Source organism: Pygocentrus nattereri, chromosome 14 (assembly GCF_015220715.1).
Source record: "Pygocentrus nattereri isolate fPygNat1 chromosome 14, fPygNat1.pri, whole genome shotgun sequence".
Classification (NCBI taxonomy): domain Eukaryota; kingdom Metazoa; phylum Chordata; class Actinopteri; order Characiformes; family Serrasalmidae; genus Pygocentrus; species Pygocentrus nattereri.
In genome coordinates, this window is record NC_051224.1 from 7,713,049 (window position 1) to 7,736,247 (window position 23,199).

A 23,199-nucleotide genomic window follows, 5' to 3' on the forward strand; every position below is an offset into this window, starting at 1 on the left:
AGAGCAAAATCCTGTTGGTTAGTCCTGGATTTAATAAGGTGCGGTAAGTGAAACAAATCAAAATCATTGATGGTTATTTTTAAATGCATTTTAAATGCTAATGCATGTGTGTCAAAATAATACGATCTGTATCAAGAAGATGTCATTAAGCATTATATGATATGATGTTTTCGCCATATTGTCAAAAGTGGTTCTTCTAAGGCATCGCTCCAAAAAACATATTTATTTTTAAGATCATACCATATACTGCAGCATGAGTGGGAGGTGGGAGATGGATTTGTTTCAGATGAAAGACGCGTCCTTCTGGATCTTGTCCCCTGAACAACCATCCTAAAACTGTCTCAAGGATCGTTATTATTGTCACATCTATTCAGATCAGCTCTATATTTGCATGTATGCCGCTGACCTGTGACATGGACAGATCTTTAAAGCACAGCTTTCTTCGTCTGCCTGTCAATGGATGACCTCCAGCAGTGGTGTCCAGGGGTCTGGCTGTCCGTCACAGTCTCTGACAAGTGCGGTTCAGATTTATTCCTTTTGTCTCTGATGAAATGATCCCCAGCGTTATGGCCTCATGATAAAGTTTAGTAATGGCCTGTCACATCCATGCAATCCATCCTGGCTTCCTCTCTTCTCTTTCTCTGTCCCTTCATGTCTACTCCCTCCAGAATGCTGTTTTCCGTCAGCATCTGTCCTGATTTATCTCACCCCCTCTGACCCTGGAGGGAAGGCACATCAAACTGATACACTCAGTAATATTAGTTTCTCTCCCTGTTCCTATCCCGGGCCTTGTCGTAGAGTGCGCAGGGTGCAGGCGTGTAGTTTTCTGATGTGCTTGTAGTGCTTGGTTTACATGACATGCGATAGATCTGCTGTGTGATGAAAGCCACATTTATAAAAACACCTGTAAATGAGAGACAGATTGATCAAAGGCGAAGTGCATGCGGTTTCAGTGATATGATCAGTAACTGGAACATGACAGGCACACCAGCCACGTCGCTCCTAATAAACAGATTTACACATGTTAAATGCTGTAGTTGAAGAGATTAAATGGTTAAGATGTGAAAAAAGTCATTCAGAGTGGTTTGATGTAAAAGTGCTTTACTAGAAAAACTTACTGGGTCACAGTTGTTCACAGTGGTGTGATATGAATGAAAAGGTCCTTCGGAGGAATCTATTTCACAAAATGATTATTAATATGCGGCCTAATGCCTGAGACATTGATTCATGATCATTTTGAGACAAAAACTTAATTTTTGACCTAAAATGTAAGTTTGAAAAATTCATTTGTGACTGAGAGGTATATGAAGGGTCTTGTTAGGCAAAGTAGTCCCCAAAGAAAACATATATTTTCACTATTTTACTATTGTCAGTATATATATATATATATATATATATATATATATATATATATATTGGATAGTAATTAATGTGTTTGTCTGTGTGCATGACCTGTCACTGTAAGTTTAAGTTTTGTATAATGTGCCATTTCCCGTCTAAACACTCTGACATTGTTTACATCTCAATAGGCATATTGTTGCTGTCATAACAAACCCTTTTAGTGAAAATTAAATTTCATTCCAAGCAATTTTTGTAGTTGTGATAATAACTTTAATACACATTGTAGTCCATTGTTTTTTTATATAAAAGCAGAAACATGCAAGATAAATAGTAACGAATGAAACAGAATAGAATGTAAAATTTAAATGATTAGTAAAATAGCATTAGAAGTTTGTGCTCCAGAACCCTTCCCTGAGCAGATGAATCTGATGATTGTGTGTTGAAGGAGTACTCAAAGAGAAATTCGGTGAAGGATGTATCTTCTGAGGATGGGAGTAAATGATCATTATCGTATCTTCATTAGAAAAATGGTGATTTTGCTAATGAGACCTGAACACCAAGCTGGTCCTTTGTGTCTATATGTCAGTACTAATGATGTGGTCTAAGAAAAAGTGTCATTAAATCTAACCTGATGCTTCTGACTTTTATATTATCGTTTCTGGCTTTACGGGGTGACTCACAGCAGTGCATACATATTTTAGCAGTGCATACAGTGCATACATATATTAGCATGTTTTTTTTTTTTGGTCCTGACTCAGTAACACTACTTCTTTTAGTTTTAACAGGAAATCTTATGAATTGCAGCTTTTAATGATAGAGTACAACCTTAGAACTTAGAACTTAAACTTAGAAATGATTAAAATAAGGGATAAAACTGGAGATATGATCTAAAAGTACACCCAGGTTTCTTACATCAGATTTGACATATGATGCAAAAGGGACTACATTCTCACAGATGGATCTTATCTTTGGCAGAATATTCATATAATGTGATCCAGCTAGCATTTTCAAATGATGTTAAAAAATGTAATTTGGAAACAAAATAGAGTTATCAAGTCTTCATCTTTTGATATAGGTAAGATATCACAGTATATAGTTGCTGATTTTACTAACCTGGTTGTATATATTAGCTCATAGATCAGTGACTAGGCTGGCACCACAGGGATTTCTTATGGTTGCATAATGTATTTGTGTATTGGGTGCTGGGTATTGAAGTGAGAACACTGACAAATTAGAATGTAAAAGCAGTTAAAAAAGAAAATCAATCATGAAGTTTATGAACTGATGATGCTAAGAGAGCCAAGAGTAATACAGCACTACAGAGTACAGCATGGCACAACAAATACTCTCTACCAGTGATTTTATATTGTCACTGTTGGAATAGAGCCTTGTATCTCCAAAATGATAACTTTTCATTCTACCTTTGTTCCATTTGTCACAGCATTGTCAGGCCAGCTGGCATCTTTAGAGGGTGTAAAATAAAATACACAAGAGAACAAAAATGGAGTTTTTCATCCAACAGCAATGAAATGAGGGAAGATATCAGGATGTTTATGAGCAGTATTGTAACTGCCATCACACACTTTCTCACAGCAGCCATGATTCTCCCTGGGGCTAGATATATCATATGATATAAAAGCCTGCAATTTATTACACATCAACATGCACACATTGACCAGGCTCTACAGCGGATAAAAATCGTACATTGAAAGTTATTTTTGGCCCTTATGTTACTAGACATTATGTTGAATAACAAAGTCACTGCCATAGAGAAGCCTTATTGCCTGCTTTAATTACTGTACCCTGCTCCAGAATGAACACCTGGCACACTTAAATTCATGTCTCGGTTTGAAATATGTGACATTGGTTCCTAATAATAAGTGATTTGGCTGAGAGTCTGACCCACAGCACGGGTGAAATTAGGAATTTATGTCTGCAGTTTTATACCCCTTGGAGAGCTGTCCTCGATTGGAACAAGTGACCAACCGAGCAGCACCATTAACCCTTCAGTGTGGCCTGTTCCTTTACTTTCCTCTAAAAGGTGCTAATGGTTGTGTGTTTAGGTAGATATAAGACTTCTGTGATGTAAGATAAACTTTAGACGTTTGGATGAGTGCCAGAGCCTTTTATTCCTTTTATTTCCACTTGTGAGGTGAAGTAGGTCTTGCACTGGTGAGGCAAACAAACAAACTAAAAAAAACAGGTCTTTCACTCACTTTTCTTACACAAAACATAAAACACAGTCATTACTGTAAGAAGGTAGATAGTTCATCATGATGTCCCATCTACTCTGTATAATTCACTTTAATTTAAAGAATCTTTATTGGCATGCCCGCATCAAAAGGACGCTGCGGCTTAAATGGAACAATTTGACTGCATCTGTTATTAAAATGCCTGCTTGCTTCCTACATTAGTGCTTCAGTAATCTCTAATCGGTGGACTGTGGTCCCAGTCCGGACTCAGACACTGTCCTATGCAGACCTGGACCTATAACGGATCTTTTTTTTTTTTTTTTTAATTTTGACGGGGTGGTCCTATTTTAATCTGTGTACATTTTCTAGCCTTTACGGTAGCTTTAGCAGCCCAGGAGACTGACAGACCAATCGCATGCGTTATAAATATTACATGTGATGCTACTCAGTCAATCAGATGTGTGCATTACGATGAACGTGAAGATTCAAGTGAGTGATGCACACATAGTGGAGGGACGAGGCGAAATGCAGCAGTCGGGGGAAGAAAGTGAGTCAGGGGATGTTATTTCACATGGCACACTCTAAAAGTGACAATAAATATTCTTAAAATATTGCTAAATTATACTTTATTTTATTTGACATTCAGTTGCTGATTGCATAAGATGTTGATATAACTACAAGGCTACTTTAGTTTACAATATATGGCACTGAATCATGATGCAAGTTAGACGTTATGACACTGCTCAAAAAAATAAAGGGAACACTCAAGTAACACATCCTAGATCTGAATGAATGAAATATTCTCATTGAATACTTTGTTTTGTACAAAGTTGAATGTACTGACAACAAAATCTCACAAAAATCATCAATGAAAATCACATTTATTAACCAATGGAGGCCTAGATTTGGAGTCACACACAAAATTAAAGTGGAAAAACACACGACAGGCTGATCCAACTTTGATGTAATGTCCTTAAAACAAGTCAAAATGAGGCTCAGTATTGCGTGTGGCCTCCACGTGCCTGTATGACCTCCCTACAGTGGCAGATGGTCTCCTGATGGATCTCCTCCCAGACCTGGACTAAAGCATCCACCAACTCCTGGACAGTCTGTGGTGCAACAGTCTGTGGCGTTGGTGGATGGAGCGAGACATGATGTCCCAGATGTGCTCAATCGGATTCAGGTCTGGGGAACGGGCGGGCCAGTCCATAGCTTCAATGCCTTCATCTTGCAGGAACTGCTGACACACTCCAGCCACATGAGGTCTAGCATTGTCCTACATTAAGAGGAACCCAGGGCCAACCGCACCAGCATATGGTCTCACAAGGGGTCTGAGGATCTCATCTCTGTACCTAATGGCAGTCAGGCTACCTCTGGCGAGCACATGGAGGGCTGTGCGGCCCTCCAAAGAAATGCCACCCCACACCATTACTGACCCACTGCCAAACCGGTCGTGCTGAAGGATGTTGCAGGCAGCAGATCGCTCTCCACGGCGTCTCCAGACTCAGTCACGTCTGTCACATGTGTTCAGTGTGAACCTGCTTTCATCTGTGAAGAGCACAGGGTGCCAGTGGCGAATTTGCCAATCCTGGTCTTCTCTGGCAAATGCCAAGCGTCCTGCACGGTGTTGGGCTGTGAGCACAACCCCCATCTGTGGACGTCGGGCCCTCATACCATCCTCATGGAGTCGGTTTCTAACCGTTTGTGCAGACACATGCACATTTGTGGCCTGCTGGAGGTCATTTTGCAGGGCTCTGGCAGTGCTCCTCCAGTCTCTGGACACTACGCTGACAGACACAGCAAACCTTCTTGCCACAGCTCGCATTGATGTGCCGTCTTGGATGAGCTGCACTACCTGAGCCACTTGTGTGGGTTGTAGAGTCCGTCTCATGCTACCACGAGTGTGAAAGCACCACCAACATTCAAAAGTGACCAAAACATCAGCCAGAAAGCAGAAAGGTACTGAGAAGTGGTCTGTGGACCCCCCTGCAGAACCACTCCTTTATTGAGTGTGTCTTGCTAATTGCCAATAATTTCCATCTGTTGTCTATTCCATTTGCACAACAGCAGTGAAATTGATTGTCAATCAGTGTTGCTTCCTAAGTGGACAGTTTGATTTCACAGAAGTTTGATTTACTTGGAGTTATATTGTGTTGTTCAAGTGTTCCCTTTATTTTTTTGAGCAGTGGATATTCTGGACCTTCGCCTGAGGAAATTTTCTCTAACTGAACCTTATTGAATTTTAATTAAATGCCCCTGCTCTAGAGGAAGTTTTCCTGTTCTAAAGACTAGGAAAACCCCCTTCTGATGATGCACCTTGAAGGAGGTACATTTTGAAAAATCACATCTGTATTGAGGTGGATTAGTGCTGATTTTTTTTTTTTGAGGACAATATGATGATATAATGCACTCCAGAATACTGCATAACACAACCAATGTCATGTTAACTTTAGGTTTTAGGCTTGAATATCTCTAACCGCACCATAAGACCTTTTTTTTCATTAATAGCTGAAATGCATTCCTCTGTAATAATGTAATACAATATGTCAGCCTTGCTTAAAATGTGAACACATCTTTCCAAACTGTAAAAATATCATTTTTATCATGGTCAGCTCTGCCTCTGCAGTGCTCCTCTGTTTCAAGTCTGCTATAGGCATGGATGATGAAGACACTTCACAGCATGCAAATCAGTCAAACAGTGTTACCGCCTCTGATGACGCCCTACTCGTGCCGCATTCATAAATATGAAAGCACAGGACCTTTGAGCGAGCAGACAACCACACTCACACACTAAGCTAAGTGCCCCAGCAACACCTCACAAGGCTGTGATATGCCAGCTGTCTGTGCCAGCTGTAAATAACTCAATTAACATAAGCTTAGTTTGTAATAAAGATGTTGGACTGATTAAGTGAGGATTCTTGAGAGTCTCCATAAAGCTGCTGGTGCTGCACTCAATTCATGGTTTCTTTCCTAACTCAAACTCTCAGGCGCGCTTCACTGAACAGTACTCAATTGCAAGCAACGCTGGAACTATGGAAAGCGAAGCGGCTCAAGAAAGGTTAAAGTTAAATGGCCATTGTTACCAACTGTGTAGGCCTTTCGTCTGTACAGCCTTTCTCAAACTTTTCCCCTGCTTTACAAAGCTCCAGTGTAGCTGGCCATTGATTTCTGTTCAGTGAGTTTGCGCATCTGAGGATCGATTTATCAAGGGGAGTGTGAATTTGAGAGGGAACTGAATCAGATGTTACACCGGTTTAGTGCGATAAACAGCTTGCAGAATGTAAGGATTTATGGCCACTGCAGAAAACCCTGGCTGACTGGTGATGCAGTCTGCAACCTTGATGTCAAACTGATTGAAACTTACAGTGTTCAACGAAATCCAATTTATTCATTCAGGATTCAGTGCATCTAAGAAATCAGGACTCAGGTTATATAGAATATTGACCTGCTGAACAGATCATTAGACGCGAACTCTCGCAGTTTTGGGAATGTCCTACCATTCAGACACCACTGCTGCTCAATGTGAATCATTTTCTGCCACTTTGTTAACTCTTCAGTGACTTGAGTCAGTGGCTCGTATTGTAAAGGCTCAAGACACATTGCCTCATCACAAACACCTTCTCTCGTCAAAGATAGTAGAGAAAAATCGTCAGCCTCGAAGACCCTTTAGAATTCTTCAGATGGTTCTCTTGTGTTCATTTAATCTGGCAGGATGATGTGATAGTGTTCATTGCTAATTCAAATGACTTTCAGTTATCTTAGCTTTAACAAGTAACAAACAGAACTGAAACCTTGCCTTGTAGAGAGCGCTCGTCTCTTTTTCTCACTTCTTAAAACTGATCTGTGGGGACAGCTGCTTAATACCCATTGCTAATTAGCTTGATTAATGTTACACCTTTGCGCACATACCAATTAAATGCAAAACAACTTTAAAATGCTGTAGAACATTGTCTTTGGCTCTGAGGGAAGCTTTCAGGTCCAAAGACAAAACAATTCTAGACAAAAAAAGGTGTTTAATCTAGTGCAGTGCAGGCCATGTTTAAATGCAGGAGGCATGGATGGGAGAACAACAAAAGGAAAATTGCAGTAGTCAGCTTTGTTTTCCAGAATATAGAACAGTTGTTCTCAGAATTATGGAGAGCTCTATTTTAGCTCTAGCTTTTCTCACTAGTTCTCATTTTATTAGGTGTTTACAGGTGGTTAGCCTGCGAGCTACACCTCAGTTCTGAAAAAATAAGTGAACTAGAAACCCAGTGCTCATAATTAAAAAGTCCACTTTCTAAGAAAAACGTCCCAACCCTATTAGGCTAGCTGTCTCTTAGCTTATTACAGAATTAAACTGATCCTTTGCTTCCAGGATGACATCCAGTGGCATTATAAACAAATGATAATGCAGATCCAAAGGCATTGTGCTAGCATGATGTCTACAGCCCTGCTGTCGTCTGTATGTTCTGTATATATCTATTGTCTAAAATAAGTTTACATTTTTCTCCTTCATGTGGACCCTTATAACATCAGCACGCAGAATGTTGGAGCAAATGCCTTTTGCAGTGGCAGAAACAAAAAACAATAATGGACATATATAGCTTGTAGAGTGCCTACTTGCAAAGTAATAACTAGTTGTACAGCTGTGGCAGTGGTCCAGTGAGATGAATGTATAGCTGGTCCAGGACCTTAGAAATGTGCAAAGAACTCTGTGACCCTACACTCAAACCTGGACCGATAGAAATGCTCAGAAATTACTTGGAATAAAATCTCTATGCATTAACTCGTTAAAATTTAAGAATGCATTTGCTTTCTTCTGTAAACTTACTCTTTTAAATATAATTGTGTTTTTGTTGGGTTTATTTCTTTATTTCTTTCTTTATTTTGCATAGCGATGATATATATGTAACTTAATGTAGGGTAACTGACCATAGGTAGTCAATGTCCAAAACTATTACAAAAACCATTCACATCAATTTTCACAGTGTAAAGGCAGGCAAGGCAATGGTTTGTTTCACATAGTCAGCAAGAAACCACATCATGTTTGATGATATGTAACCCTTGAAAGGTGGCAGATTGAGCTGACACTGTAGGTTTATACTGGCACCAATAATCCATTTTACTGTACATATGTAGCCCTAGCCTACCTGAAGCTTGCACAGCATCGTGGATGTAGCTTGCTCACCTTGTAGATAGAGTCTTAGGCTGTTTACACACCTAGTTTGTTTGCTAAAGTCAGCACCAGAGTTTGGGTTTTGTGACATTGTATCCTTTTCATTTGGTTCAGTTGGTTTAACTCTGCAGTAGTGAAGTGCTCATTGGTGTTCATTGATTGGTCAGGAATTTGGTGCGTATGCATGGATTCTACAACAGATTTTTGGCTTTAACTCAAGCTAGCCTACGATAATATAGAGACTCATGACATACATGTTGTTATGACATAACCATATTATAATGTTGTGGAAGATGCTAATTATAGGCCATCATAATTTGTCATGTTAGATGATGTAATAAATGTAACACTAGTATGTTTCCATTACTGGTAATTGTCATGACAGATGGCATAATGTATGGTGTCATGACAGCTTATGCCACATGCTTAATGTACTGTAGTTAGACTTTGTGACATCAAACTCTATGACGTGTTATGACATTTAATAGTAATGGAAACATGACACTTTACTGGACATAATCTGTCATGACGTACTTCATCACTGTCTTTAATCAGTTGTTCTGATGTTAAATTCTCTTGTTTGGCGCAGGCCATTATGACCATCATCATCACCACCACCAGCATCAAACAGAACCATGGTTTACTTGGAAGCGAGCTAAAACCCACTATTTTTGGGTGACAGAGGTTCAGTTGTGAAGTGTTCACACAAACCAAATAAAATTAATTACATAAACCAGATAGGTGTGGACACTTAGAGGTGGGTGGCTGTAGGACTCTTGAGGCTGTAACCAATATTAAGTGCATGTGGGGAGAGCATGTGTCCGTGTTAGTGAATGTGTATTGCGTGGAGTAGGGGATCAGTATAAGACCCTAGTTAAGCTGAAGTTGTGGCACCCGCCACAGAATCCCCCATACGCATATGTCATTAGACTCTACCAGCTGAGCTGATGGCTACATGTTACACACCCTCACACGCAGATATACACTTTTACTCTTGTTAATCTGAATATGAATGTACCACTTTCTAGCTCATGGACACACTAACATGGCATTAAAACATGACTCAGGAGGCTGCCATGTGTTGACAACACGGTTTCTTTTACTTCTGTATTACGAGGCCAGTTGAGCTAAAAATGATCAACCAACCTGCATCCCAGACCAGATTTGCTGTAGTGAAAACTCCTCGACATTTTTCAGTCACTGAATAGTTAACCAAAATGAGGATGAGTTTGCAGTTTGGTGAACCACTCTGGAAACCACTATGGTATGAACTCAAGTAAAGCAAAGACAAAGTGAAACTATACAGATTCACATTACTTAGAAGAAATTCCAAGGGTTTAATTTTTTGAGAGACATCAGTAGGTTTTTGTAAATGAAGTGTAAGACATGCTGCCTTTTCAAAACCTAATAAGCTACCGGTATTATGTTAGATGCTCATTATAGTACTCATCTTCTACATAAGGAAAACCAGAATAGCAGCACAGTAGTATCATTAACTAGACTATGGATTGTACATACATTTAGCGACTCTTCAGTGGTGGTGATAGGACCTAAGGGGTTAGTATTTCTTTAACACAAATATAGCCATTTAATTTACTTTCTGAAATGACTGGTAAATCTTTACAAGTCTTCTGAGTTTTTACATGTGAAAAAAAAGAGATGGCCAGATAGGGGGCCACCAAACATTTGCGCGTAGCTGAAAACTTGATGATCTAGGCCTGCTTAGAATGCCCTGCATCTGTTTATCTGCCACGAATGGCTTTTAGAAACTTTTAGGTTAAAGACATTCTCACATAGCATTATTTGGAAACAGTGTAAGAGATATCTGGGAGGAAGCTTTTAGGGGCAAGAAACCCGTCAGAGATCTGGTTCCTATTATCACCACAATTCTCACTCAGTAACTGGCACATTTCACATCAAACCACTCTGGATATGTTTGTTTACATCTTAATTACACTAATTCCCCTTTGAGCTAGAAGTTCTGAGACAGCTTTGCGTCAGGAAAGCAGAGTAAAGAATCAGTCCTCTTCTTGTTTATTTTCTTTTAGCTCAAGGGCCTGTCAGTTTTTTTCTGTTTCCAGCAGTGGACAGAGTGGTGGACTGAATACAGATAGAAGTGCATGGCCCATTCTAGTGTACACACTGAGCACAAGTATTAAAGCGTACGAGAGGGAGGCTGGTTCCACAGCCTGCTCTAGCGGACTCTCGCACAGCGCTGGAGAGATTTTCTCACCTCAGAGTAAAGTTGTGATTTACCCTGTTTGGCACTGGCTGATCAGTCAGAGAGGGCAGCAGAGCCTGGTGACTGTGGAGCAGCCTGCTTATCTGACAAACACACACATCGGACACAGCTTCACACACATGACCTTGATCAGTTTGTAGTGGCTGTTTAACCTGCACAGTTCTACACCTGTGAATGTGTTTGAGAGACAGAGAGAGAAAGAGAGCGGAGGGGCGGGGGATCGTGTGTATTTAGCTTGTGAGGACTAAATGTCCCCAAACTGACAGAACACATGAATATTTTTGGGTTGCTGGGACGTTTGCCTGGAAGAATGAAAAATTGTTTTCAACGAGCAAATTTTCTTAGTAAAAGTACAAAAGTAAAAATACTTCTTTTAGTTACTGAGGTTTTGTTTAGTGTTAGCTTTAGTCTCACAATTCCTCACAGTTGCAGTGATAGGAACCAGACGTCTGAAGAGATTAATGCTTCTAAAAGCTTCTTCACAGAAAGTTATTACATGAAAGGGTTACGAGTACACAGCCTGACACCCACAACACTGTTCTATGATCATTTTAAGATAATGATTTGGCCCAAATATATTTTTCTAATCCATTCATCCCGGAGGGGTACATGCAGGGTGTTGTAAGGTCAAATAGGACCCACTTACCAACATTACATATAGACCTCTAAAGGCATGTGTCATTTTGTAGTTGGCATCATGCTGATATTAGAAATTTAACATCTAATTATGACAGAAATGAATGGCTTTTCAAAAATTGCCGCTGTCGTGTCGTGGTAAATTAAAATGCCCTGAAGCCGACACATTTTGTCCTGTGTGCATTTTTTCTCTGAGTGTCACTGGATTCTCTGAATAATAAGGTCATTTAGCAGGCAACATACAAAATACGTCATGCATAATACTAGCAAGTTAACACTCCTGCACACTGAAATGACAGCACATTAAAGTAAGTCTACCCCAACTCACAAAGCTAGCTGGTTTGCATGGGGTATTTTGGATGAAGTTGCCAGACTTATGATGTTAGTTCAGTGTTAACTTGCATGGAGCAGTGTCCATTTTTCTTCTTAACAACATCATTAATCAGAGGATCCTAATGGCAAACACACTGGTGTCATTTTCATTTACCATGGGACACAACAGCAGCGGTTATCCCAGCGCCATTCATTTCTGTCAGAGAGAAAACCAGCTTAGACCCAGACTTTCAATATAGACAGGAAAGACACAAGGTCTAAAAAACCTTAGGAAACACATGTAGGAGCATTGGTGGTTTTGGATAGTAAATAAAACAACTATATTTGTGTTTTATATGTTGTGACCTCTGATTCCTATGTTAGTGTGTGTGTTTGTTGGTGAAGACCAAAGGCCATTCTAAAAATGTGGGCACATCTGACAGGTCCCCGGTTAAAAAAAAGGAAATGTAGCATTTGTGTGACAAATGAACCTTTTATTTACTGAGATTAAAACTTAATTTCTAAGACTAAGGCTAATGTTGGCAGTGCTGTGCGAAAGTCAGCGACTATCCTTCATTTATTTAATTTCCTGTCAGAAGTACAAGTTATGAATTTGTCAGGAGATATTTCTAAGGAAGTAAGATATACTTGCATAGGAAACTCAAAAAAGGAATTAACCTAAGCTTCCAAAACTGGAGTTAAAAATGAAGCCATACAGAGAAAATGAGACTCCTAACAACCGTGCAATACCTGGTAAACCAGCAAAACTGTCACTATCAGATAAACGGTATTCAGAGCTTTCATCTTTGAGAGAGAGGAGAAATTCAAGCTCCCCTCTTGTTTCAGATTGAAAAAAATCCACAGGTGTCTCTGTCGATCCGTCCACTGTGACAAGACAACACTGTGAGTCTGAAAGGATGTGTAGCTGCCAAGAATGTGTTACTGAAAAAAAGGAAACAGACAAAAGAGAAAGAAAATGCAAATCAAAGAAAGAAGCTACTGGTGTTCTCAGAAAAAAATAGCCCAGCCCCCCCAGAGTCCACACCTCAACATCTCTAAATGTGTATGAGATTACTTGGAATGTTAAAAGGAGAGAATGCAACCAATTTCTAAGGCTGAACTTTGGAGGTCTGGAAAAATGTCCCTGCAAAGGGTGAACACAAATACTGAAAATCTTATTATACTTGGCTGTTTTGACGGGAAAGTAAATGAATGAATAATAGTCTCTGACTTTTGCACCGTCCTGCACAATACAGCAATCCAGATGTTCAATGGAAGACCTCATGAAGACAGCAATACAAATGTGTGTGTGTGTGTGTTTGTGTGTGTGTGTGTGTGTGTGTGTGTGTGTGTGTGTGTGTGTGTGTGTGTGTGTGTGCGCGTGTGTGTGTGTGTGCGCGCATGTGTACACAAGTGGGTAATGCTGTCCTTAAAGTGCTCTCTATCATGAGTGTGGCTCTAATATCTTTAACATTTCATTAAGCTGATCGGCTCTTAGTGGCACGCTGTGGAGCAGCTCGCTGACAAAGCAGCCGCTGAAGCTGTGATGCAGCACTGGAGGTCATTTGTGAGAAGGAAGGAGACAATGTGAGATGTGCTGGAGCCAGGTGAGACACAGCGCTCCTTCATTAGCAAGTCAAGCAGCGGCGTGACAGCTTTTATAGGCAAGAAATGGAGCGGTTGCCTGAGTGGCCAGTAAAGTAACATTTGATGGCTGTGCATTGCCCTCTCATTCACAACAATGTCATTTCTGTCCTCGGTGCAATCTTGGCTTATTGGCGTTTGTTCAGCTCAGTCACTGGCTCAAATGGTAATTGCCCTTACTTCAGCAGCAGTGTGTGTCTTTTGTCCTGAATAATGATACCGCAAAGGCAGTGCATTTCATCCCGTTTCAACGCAGGTAAACGCCGTAACTATAGGCTTACTCATTTTTCTTCATCACTCTGCAGTCATGTTGTCCTATGCATGTTTGTGCATTGTTTTGTGAATGTGACTCATTGAATTCACTTTGATTCAAGTGTGTACAGCAGTTCCACATGAAGTCTTTGAGGAAATTCTCTTTTTTACACAGATTGCCTCTGATGGGTAGCAGTTGTAACAGTAGCTTAAGGGTCGGATGCATCAATACATACACCATTAATTTAATACAGTTCTCTGTTGTTTAAACCTGAAATGAAATATGATTTTGATTCATGTGCATAAAATATTCCAAAAATTGACTTTTTATGTGAGAGGATATGGGCATCTCTCATTATTTGCGATTTTGGAAAATATGTATAAAAAGAATCAAAAAGCCATAAGTGATGAAGTCTAAATATTGCCTATAAAGTTTTTAAGCTTGGAGGAAGTGAAACAGTTGGTTCATTTATAAAAGAGAAATGGTGATGGAAACATTCTGCAATGACGTAGTGAGAATCAACATCAAGTTGGCGCTACGTCCTATCGGAACTGTTGCTGAGGTGACGTTTCCAGCAACTTAAGCCATTATTAATGGATTATTGGCTGTTCTGCCCAGCATCTCTAAACTGTTAGGACTACAGATATGTACAGCTGACAGAGGCCTGTTTTACCATGAGCTAATACAGGTTCACATCCTTCTGTTGCGTATGACACACAGCAAGAGGGACTCTTGTCTCGTGCCGTACTGCGCAATTATGTCATCTTCAGGAATTTTCGCAGATCTGTAGTTGATGAAAGCTGATTCATTCACATTCTCTCTTATCAAGTTGGAAAGCCAGCTACTGTGACTCATTTACATGCTTCAAAATGGTGCTATTTTAGCAAAGTGGGTGATTAAAATAACATAGGTGTGACTGTCACAAATCTCAGTAATTGAGAAACACTTATAATTGAAAAAGTTACCTCTACATAATAAAAACTGTACCAGGGTGAATCTTGTGAAATATCTGTCCAATTGCCGTGGAGATACACAGATGACATTTCCATGACAATATGAGAGCATAATTAAAGTAACAGGAATCTATTTAATCATGTAAATATTGTAAGTGAATAAGTCAATTCAGTACATCTTTTTCAGTGTTCACAAGTGTGTGTGCGCTTGTTTGGGCGGAGGCAGGATTAAATCAGCATCTGTTTAAAATGCTCCGCTTGATTGAAGTTTCAGACTATTCTCTCAGCCAAACACACACACTGAGTTGAGTCTAACACACCCTCTGAGTTTTGGTTTCTTCTCCGGTGTTGTCACTCATACAGAAGGTACTCGATGTACCTTCTTTAGTGGAAATGGCATTTCAATAAAAGTCTATTAGTTTCTCCTGATTCACTGTGTGAGCTCGAAGTACAGTGGTATTTGAAACAAAGAACCACTTTGATGTCTTCTTTGAGATCAATCTAAATGGAATCAATCTGATTCGGTTACACTAAAGTAGGAGTGGACAACTTGATATGTTATATTCATCGTTATTGTACTGATTATTATGTCCCAATACCCTTTTCTTAGTATATTGTGTGTACTGTCTTTCAACAACACTGATGCGTCAGACCAATTATGGAGAGCCTGTGAACAACAACCGTGCATAATAACATCAGAAAGTGCATAGAAGCAAGTAACTCTTTACGTTAATATCTTATTTTATTCATTTGTTTTTAACAATCCTTTGATTTTTCTGCCTGTCTCTTCTTAAATAGCTAATTTTTGCAGACATTGAAGTTCAAAATACAACCCCAATTCCAATGAAGTTGGGACGTTGTGTAAAAATACGATGATTTGCAAATCCTTTTCAACCTATATTCAATTGAATACACTACAAAGATAAGATATTTAATGTTCAAACGGATAAACTTTATTGTTTTTTGCAAATATTCACTCATTTTGAATTTGATGCCTGCAACACGTTCCAAAGAAGTTGGGACAGGAGCAACAAAAGACTGGGAAAGTTGAGGAATGCTCAAAAAACTGTTCCTGTTTGGAACATTCCACAGGTGAACAGGTTAATTGGAAACAGGTGAGTGTCATGATTGGGTATAAAGGGAGCATCCCTGAAAGGCTGAGCTGTTCACAAGCAAGGCTGTAACATTCTGTAACGGATATTACCACATGGGCTCAGGAACACTTCAGAAAACCACTGTCAGTAAACACAGTTCGTCGCTCCAACTACAAGTGCAAGTTAAAACTCTGCCATGCAAAGTGAAAGCCATATATCAACAACACCCAGAAACGCCGCCGGCTTCTCTGGGCCCGAGCTCATCTGAGATGGACTGACGCAAAGTGGAAAAGTGTCCTGTGGTCTGACGAGTCCACATTTCAAATTGTTTTTGGAAATCATGGACGTCGTTTCCTCTGGGCCAAAGAGGAAAAGGACTGTTCGGATTGTTATCAGCGCAAAGTTCAAAAGCCAGCATCTCTGATGGTGTGGGGGTGTGTTAGTGCCCATGGCATGGGTAACTTACAAATCTGCGAAGGCACCATTAATGCTAAAAGGTACATGCAGGTTTTGGAGCAACATATGCTGCCATCCAAGCAACGTCTTTTTCAGGAACGTCCCTGCTTGTTTCTGCAAGACAATACAAGCCACATTCTACACATTTCAACAGCATGGCTTCGTAGTAAAAGAGTGCAGGTACTACACTGGCCTGCCTGCAGTCCAGACCTGTCTCCTATTGAAAGTGTGTGACGCATGGGAAAGAATGGGAAAGAATTCCACCTACAAAGCTTCAACAATTAGTGTCCTCAGTTTCCAAACGCTTATTGAGTGTTGTTAAAAAGAAAGATGATGTAACACAGTGGTAAACATGCCCCTGTCCCAACTTCTTTGGAACGTGTTGCAGGCATCAAATTCAAAATGAGTGAATATTTGCAAAAAACAGTAAAGTTTATCCGTTTGAACATTAAATATCTTGTCTTTGTAGTGTATTCAATTGAATATAGGTTGAAAAGGATTTGCAAATCATCGTATTCTGTTTTTATTTATGTTTTACACAGCGTCACAACTTCATTGGAATTGGGGGTGTAATCATTGTTGGCTAGAGCCCTCATCATCCTCTGTTGGGCTAAGATTTTAAACAGAAACATTGTAAGATGTAAATTCCTGAAGGTCACCGCACACCAAATGCAGCCAATAAATCAAAACCATTGTTTTTAATGAAAGTACACACACTGTCACCGACATTTGGTGCACGCTGTATTGCACCACTCAGCATTTTGCTATTACTATGTTAAATTATACTATACATAGACCACAGAAAGATATAGCAGATATGTGACTTAAAATTTACCCAAAGACAGTCGGTCTTGTAGATATACAGACAAGTGTTAATTGCGTGTTAATTCAGCTTTCATTACAGCCTAGTCGCTTTTCACCTTGCATCTTCAAGTTCCAAAAGAGCAAGTTTGTATACCTTTAGTCAGGGGACATAAAAGTAAGTCGTATCAACCCCACACCCCTGTCTGGTCTCCAGGCTCCAGCCTGGTTCTGTTTTAAAACATTAAGTTATGAAAAGGGACAAATACATACTTCTTACCTGGAAAAACTTATTTAAGGTACACAGTTAGACCTTAAAACCACTGTTGTACACATTTACATTGTTTGTACCTTGATTAATGAGAAATGTACATGCACAGCACCTTTATTACTAACAGTGTATACTAGATGAGTGTGAAATTGAACACTGCCTGGCTCAACTCATCTAGTGGCCTTTAAAAGAGCGTTTGTGTATAATGCTGTTAAAATAGGATGTATAAGCCAAGTGGAATTGTCATATTTATTATAAAAGAAATAATAAATAGGCAGAATCATTCTACTGGTACTGGTCTACTGGTCACCGTTTTCACACGTCATATGGTTCCAAAATAAGACAATCAAAACAGTTTTTCTGTTGGGTAATAACATGTTCTAGTTAAACCTAAAGCTATAAAGTCCTAATAACATGCAGCGGAGCCCAAAGTCTGAGATCACACTGAAAATTTGGAAATAAACAGCAGAAAGTTGTAGAATCTTGAAAAGTTTTGAAGCAGATTGAAGCCAATTTGTGAAATTGTTAAGGCCTCTGTACAAAAAGCTAGTGTTATTCTTACTATTAAAAGACATGATCAGCTGACTTTCAGGATTAGGTTTACTGATTAGAGGCTTTCCTACTAGTAATAACTCAGACGTTTGTATGGGGGCCCTGGTGGCCATGATACCATAGACATCTGCTTATGTGACATATTAGGTTGAGTCAGGAATGAGTATGAACATAATAACAACACTACGAGTGCAAAGTATTTGGCTGACACATACTCATCAAAACTGAATTGAATTAACAACCATTTGTCATTGTGTTTGCACATTGTGAAATTAGACCTCTGCATTTAACCCATCCGTGCAGTGAAACACCCACATACATGCACACTAGTGAACACACACACTAGGGGGCAGTAAGCACACTTGCCCAGAGCAGTGGGCAGCCCTATCCATGGCGCCCAGGGAGCAATTGGGGGTTAGGTGCCTTGCTCAAGGGCGCTTAAGTCATGGACTGTCAGCCAAGGGGATCGAACCGGCAACCTTGTGGTCACAGAGCTGGTTCCCTAACCTCCAGCCCACGACTGCCCCCTGTACACATCATTTTGTCATTTTTTTGCATAGTCAACAAAAATGAACAAAGCTGAAAGGTGACCAGGGAGTTTCATCAGTTCACTCAGGAGCTGAAACTGAGTGCTTTTGCATACAGCTCAGATCTCCGTAACCCAACACCTCACACAAAAAAGCAAGACAAACTAATCATTTTGTCATAAGAATTCTTGTGTCTGGTATACCTTTCATCTTAGTTGTTGCTATGCCAACAAAAGAGACAACCATGATTGGTTAGTGAGTTCATGTCCCCTGCAAAAGGTGGCTAAAATCGAATGGAGGGCAAATAATAATAATAAAAAAAAAATTCTGTCTGAAAAATTGAGTTTGGTGTGCAAAACCATCAGTTGTACATATGTTCAAATTCACTTATTGATGTCCAAATAAATGCTGCTTGGTGTGTAAAGACCTTTACACTAACGTGTTGTGAAATTAAGGGATGTATTTAATCATGATGTCATAACACTTGATTTCATGAACCAATAAAATCATTCTATTTATTTCTTTAGGTTTTTTCAATTTGCATGTATATAATTGTGTACGCATCTGCAAGCATGCATGCATGTGTTTGCAAATGAGAATGTGTGTGTGTGTGTGTGTGTGTGTCTGTGTGTGTGTGTGTAACCGCCCTGCTGTGTGGTGGACCGGTCTTTGCCGTGTGGAGCCAACATACCCAGGGATCAATGCATCTGTTCTGTCCTCACACGGAGCGCAGTCACCACTGAGCCGGTCAGCCTCTCTGCTTAACTCTTTACTGACCTGCACTGTTGTGTACCACACACTCAGCATAGCTTGCCTCAATCACTTTGACCTGCTTACTGACACAATGCATCAACCACACTAAAGCTGCATGATGTGGACAAAGTACTCTAAGTAATCTACAAAAAAACTAAAGTTAATTAACAACATTTTTAACACATTTTTTGTGACATTATTTCTCTAGTTGGACACACTACATATTCCTTAATACTTTGGTGTTATATACAACCATTTATACCATTAAAAAGAGTTCTTTAAAGAACCATATACAGCTGGCTTTCCATCATAGAGAAGAACCATTTGACCGTACAAAGAACCATTTACGTATTTTAATGATTTCTTTGGGTGTTCATAGTTATACATAGAACAATGTGTTTATTACAGAACCCAGTTGAGATTTTTTAAGAATGTACATTATATTAATAATGTGTTGACGTAGTTGAAGATTTGCCTGCATTTGACCAAAATAATTTACTTTTGTTGGATTACATGAACTTCCTTCGCCAACACTGATATTGTGATGCAAAATTGTGACAATATGCATGGTGGAGGTGCAGTTATGCGCTGTTGAGAATGAGCATTTTATTAAGAATGGAATTGAATACAATTGCATTATTTGAGCACCAAACTTCATAGAAAACCAGTACCAGCCACCCACACCACACCAGCATGTTCATTAGTAAGTAGTGCAAGCTGTGCTACAGCTGTTTATACAGCTACAGGTACTCTGCCATGGATGGTAAACATTTTTCTTCTCTAGTGGCCTTTTGCTATAACTGTGCTGGCCACACTTGACACAGCGTCCACGGGACTTTGCTAGCAGAAAAGAAGCTTTTGCTCATTTTCATCTGTGACGAAATTGCAGTTTTTTGGGAAGAAAGCAGTTACCATGAATAATGGCCAGGTAAGGTAGATGACGGGTGACTTAAAGAAGAAAAGAGGGGAAAATTGTGTGTGTGTGTGTGTGTGTGTGTGTTGGGTGGTGAGAGGGTGTTGCAGTTTCTGAAAGGCTTAGAGAAATTGGCCCAGAACTGCCATAAAGCTCTACAAAATTATAGTATGACAGACTGTACAGAGTCATACACAATATACACTAGAGCTGAGAAAATCTCTGAAATATATATTTTAGCCTTAACTTCGTACTCATGTACAAGCCTTTCATGTGACCTTGGGTTATTTTACAGTATTGTAGGCCAAGCCATCTGTGATCTTTAACTAATAACAATGAAATGAGAAATGCATGGGCTAATGGTGTGGAACATCATGTTCATTATGTTGGAAATGTTTTAGGTCTTATCAAAGCGTAATATTTTCTTTCTCCTTGAAATTTTGTTTAAGCCTTTTTCAGGCTCTGTCATTGTGGTCTGCTCTTTCTTTCTTTCTTTCTTTTTTCTCCACATTGTTCATTCCTTTTCATTCAGTCTTTTTCTCTCCATCTCATCCCACCTCATTTGTCCAGTTCTTATTAGAAGGCAGTAAAGTGCTTTCACCCATAGTAAGCAGCAGCCTCAGGTAGGGTGTAGCGTGCGCTTTCCCATTGCACAGTGGGCCGAATGCTAAATGCATCAGTATGCGCTCTGGCTAGAGTAATAACTGGACCCAGCAGTAATTACTGCAGATTGTTACTGCCTTGCTCTCTGAGGAGCCCAGCTCACTTCTCAGTGACAGGCCAGCCCCTTTCCCTCATTGTCCCAGGACAGAAAACTCTAGTATTATTCTATGTAATCACCATTATAAGCATCAGTAGAATATGGTTGATCACCACAGACAGTAATGTCGGCAGGTTTTTTTGTGTTTACAAACAAACTGAAAACCTATCTGTTTGAAATACACTTAGAATAGATTTCAGTGGGCAGTTGCCTAAACACCTTGACTTTCAGTGCATTTTGAGTCAAAAAGTATTGGGAATACATTTATGGTAATCAATATGCTACAGATGCTAGAGTCAGAGATTGATTACACTGAACAAGTCTGGAGCTGGAACTTTATAACAGCAGAGTGGAGGGCTATATTGACATGTTTCAGGCTAGCGATTCATGCCACTTCAAGTTCAATTACAGACACATAAAGGCTACTAACATCTCTCTTAGAATAGCTGTGTAGTACTTATGCTTCATTTCACCTCAAACTGAAAACTGATAGGGAGCCTGTCCCAGCAAGTGTCCTACCTGTGGATGAACTTAAATAGATATAGCACCTGTTTTACACCACAGCAGGACAATCTCAGCACCATGCAGTCACACAAGCACAAGCACAGCTCTGTCACTGCACTTAACTCACAGACCCACGTCTAAAAATCTGACACGTCTGCCGCCACAAATACAAACACACATGCCAACAACAGTTTACAGTTTATGCAAAAAACAGTTAACTGTTAACACGTCCCAGCAGAAGAAAGTGAAGGTGATCCATTAGTTACCTGCGACGGCAAACCGCATCCAGCCCAGGCTCCTGACAGCACATTCCTCCTTCACACTCCAACGTCCTCTTTCTTTTTCTTTTTTCCTCCTCTCTCTCTCTCTCCCTCCCTCTCTCTCTCTATCTCTCTCACTCTCACTCTCTCTCCCCTCTCTGTCTCTCTGCGCTGCTCGCTCTCTCCAGTCCGCACTTGTTTGAGCCTATTTCAGTGTGGACACTGGAGCCCGCTGTGTCGGTGGCATGGTTTCGAGCAGTTTGGCAGAAGGTCACATCATCTTGCTCTGTGAGGGGAGGGAAGAGAGGGAGGAGATGGGAGGAGGGAGATAGAGGGAAAGTCAGGGAAAGAGAAAGATGGGGTAAATGATTATACATAGAAATCTATATCTTGGAGGACACAGGTGAGCACCACAAGAAATCTATGTGTGTTTATATTTGTGTGTGAATAAAAAAATTAAATTAGGTTCTTTATCTAATTTACAAAACTGAGCCGTCGAAAGGGTCTTGAAGGAATCACAAATGACTGTTCTATGGCATCACACCAAAGAGCCCATTGTTGGCATCTGTATTTTAATATTTTTTTGTTAATATATTTTTTTTTACCTAGTTTATACACTCAGTGCATAGAGTCACTGTTTTTTAGCATTGAATATGAATGAATTGGTACAAAAGGTGATACGTCTTTTGAGGGATTTCCTCACCTCCTGAGTCATATAGGCATCTGTGTCCAAGCGAAGTCCAAAAAGTGCCTCAAAATCTTTACAAAAGATCACCGACATCAGGTATTAATTACTGCATTTTTTCAAGCACTAAGATTTATCCTTCATAGTCCCGTATGAAAGTGGCCGAGCCTCAGATGAGTGCCAGTAAAGAAACCTGAGGCTTCTCGGAGCAGTTAGTGAAGATTTTCAGTTAGTCTGTGGAAGAGCCCGAACCTCCGGTTTGCCTCGTTCACCTATTCTCCCCTCACGTGTCCAGCGTCCCCCCTCCATTAAAGCAGTACAGAGGTGGCTCCAGATGCAGGCAGGGTGTGGAAAGTGGCAGACAGATGGCACGGCCCGACACCTCTTGTAGGGTACAACTCCTGACCAGGGATGGGCTTAGTGTTTTCCTTTGTAGAGGAACCTTAGTTTTCTGTCTTTACACCGAGTTTCTCTGAGGATAATCAAATCTGTGCAGCTGAGTTCAGGTTCTTTTTTTGTCACCCCACTTGCTGTTAGTTGTAGATGGAGATGGTCTTTGTAGTTGTATTTGTAGTTGTAGTGTGCAGTCCTGGCCTCGGGATTACTGCGTCCAGTTGTAATCCTTCCTCCTCCTGCACTCCATGTCAGAGCAAAGGCTTGTGAGCCGTAATCATTATGTGGTAAGGATTTATCCTGCGTCTGTCTCTCGCTCTCACTCCCTCTCTCTCTTTCTCCCACCCATTCTGCTCTCTCTTCTCCCACCCCTTCTCCCTCCCGCTCGAAGTACCACCCTCTGTTACTTATAGTACTCAAGCAAATAGACGCTATTGATCATTGGCGCTTATTTTCCGTCGTGTTTCTTCAATGTTGTCTGTCATTCTGATGCTGTGTC

At 40.2% G+C, this 23,199-nt stretch overlaps 1 protein-coding gene across 1 annotated transcript in view; it reads right to left on the bottom strand.

The window, feature by feature from the left end:
• grin2ca (glutamate receptor, ionotropic, N-methyl D-aspartate 2Ca) overlaps positions 1–22,967 on the bottom strand; it is a 105,862-nt gene extending 82,895 nt beyond the window's left edge. The window contains exons 1-2 of the mRNA XM_017705897.2: positions 22,326–22,967; positions 21,629–21,908 (exon numbers count right to left, since the gene is read on the bottom strand). The gene's annotated coding sequence lies outside the window, so the exon portion shown is untranslated. The remainder of the gene's footprint in view (positions 1–21,628; positions 21,909–22,325) is intronic.
• Positions 22,968–23,199: the final 232 nt, after the last annotated feature.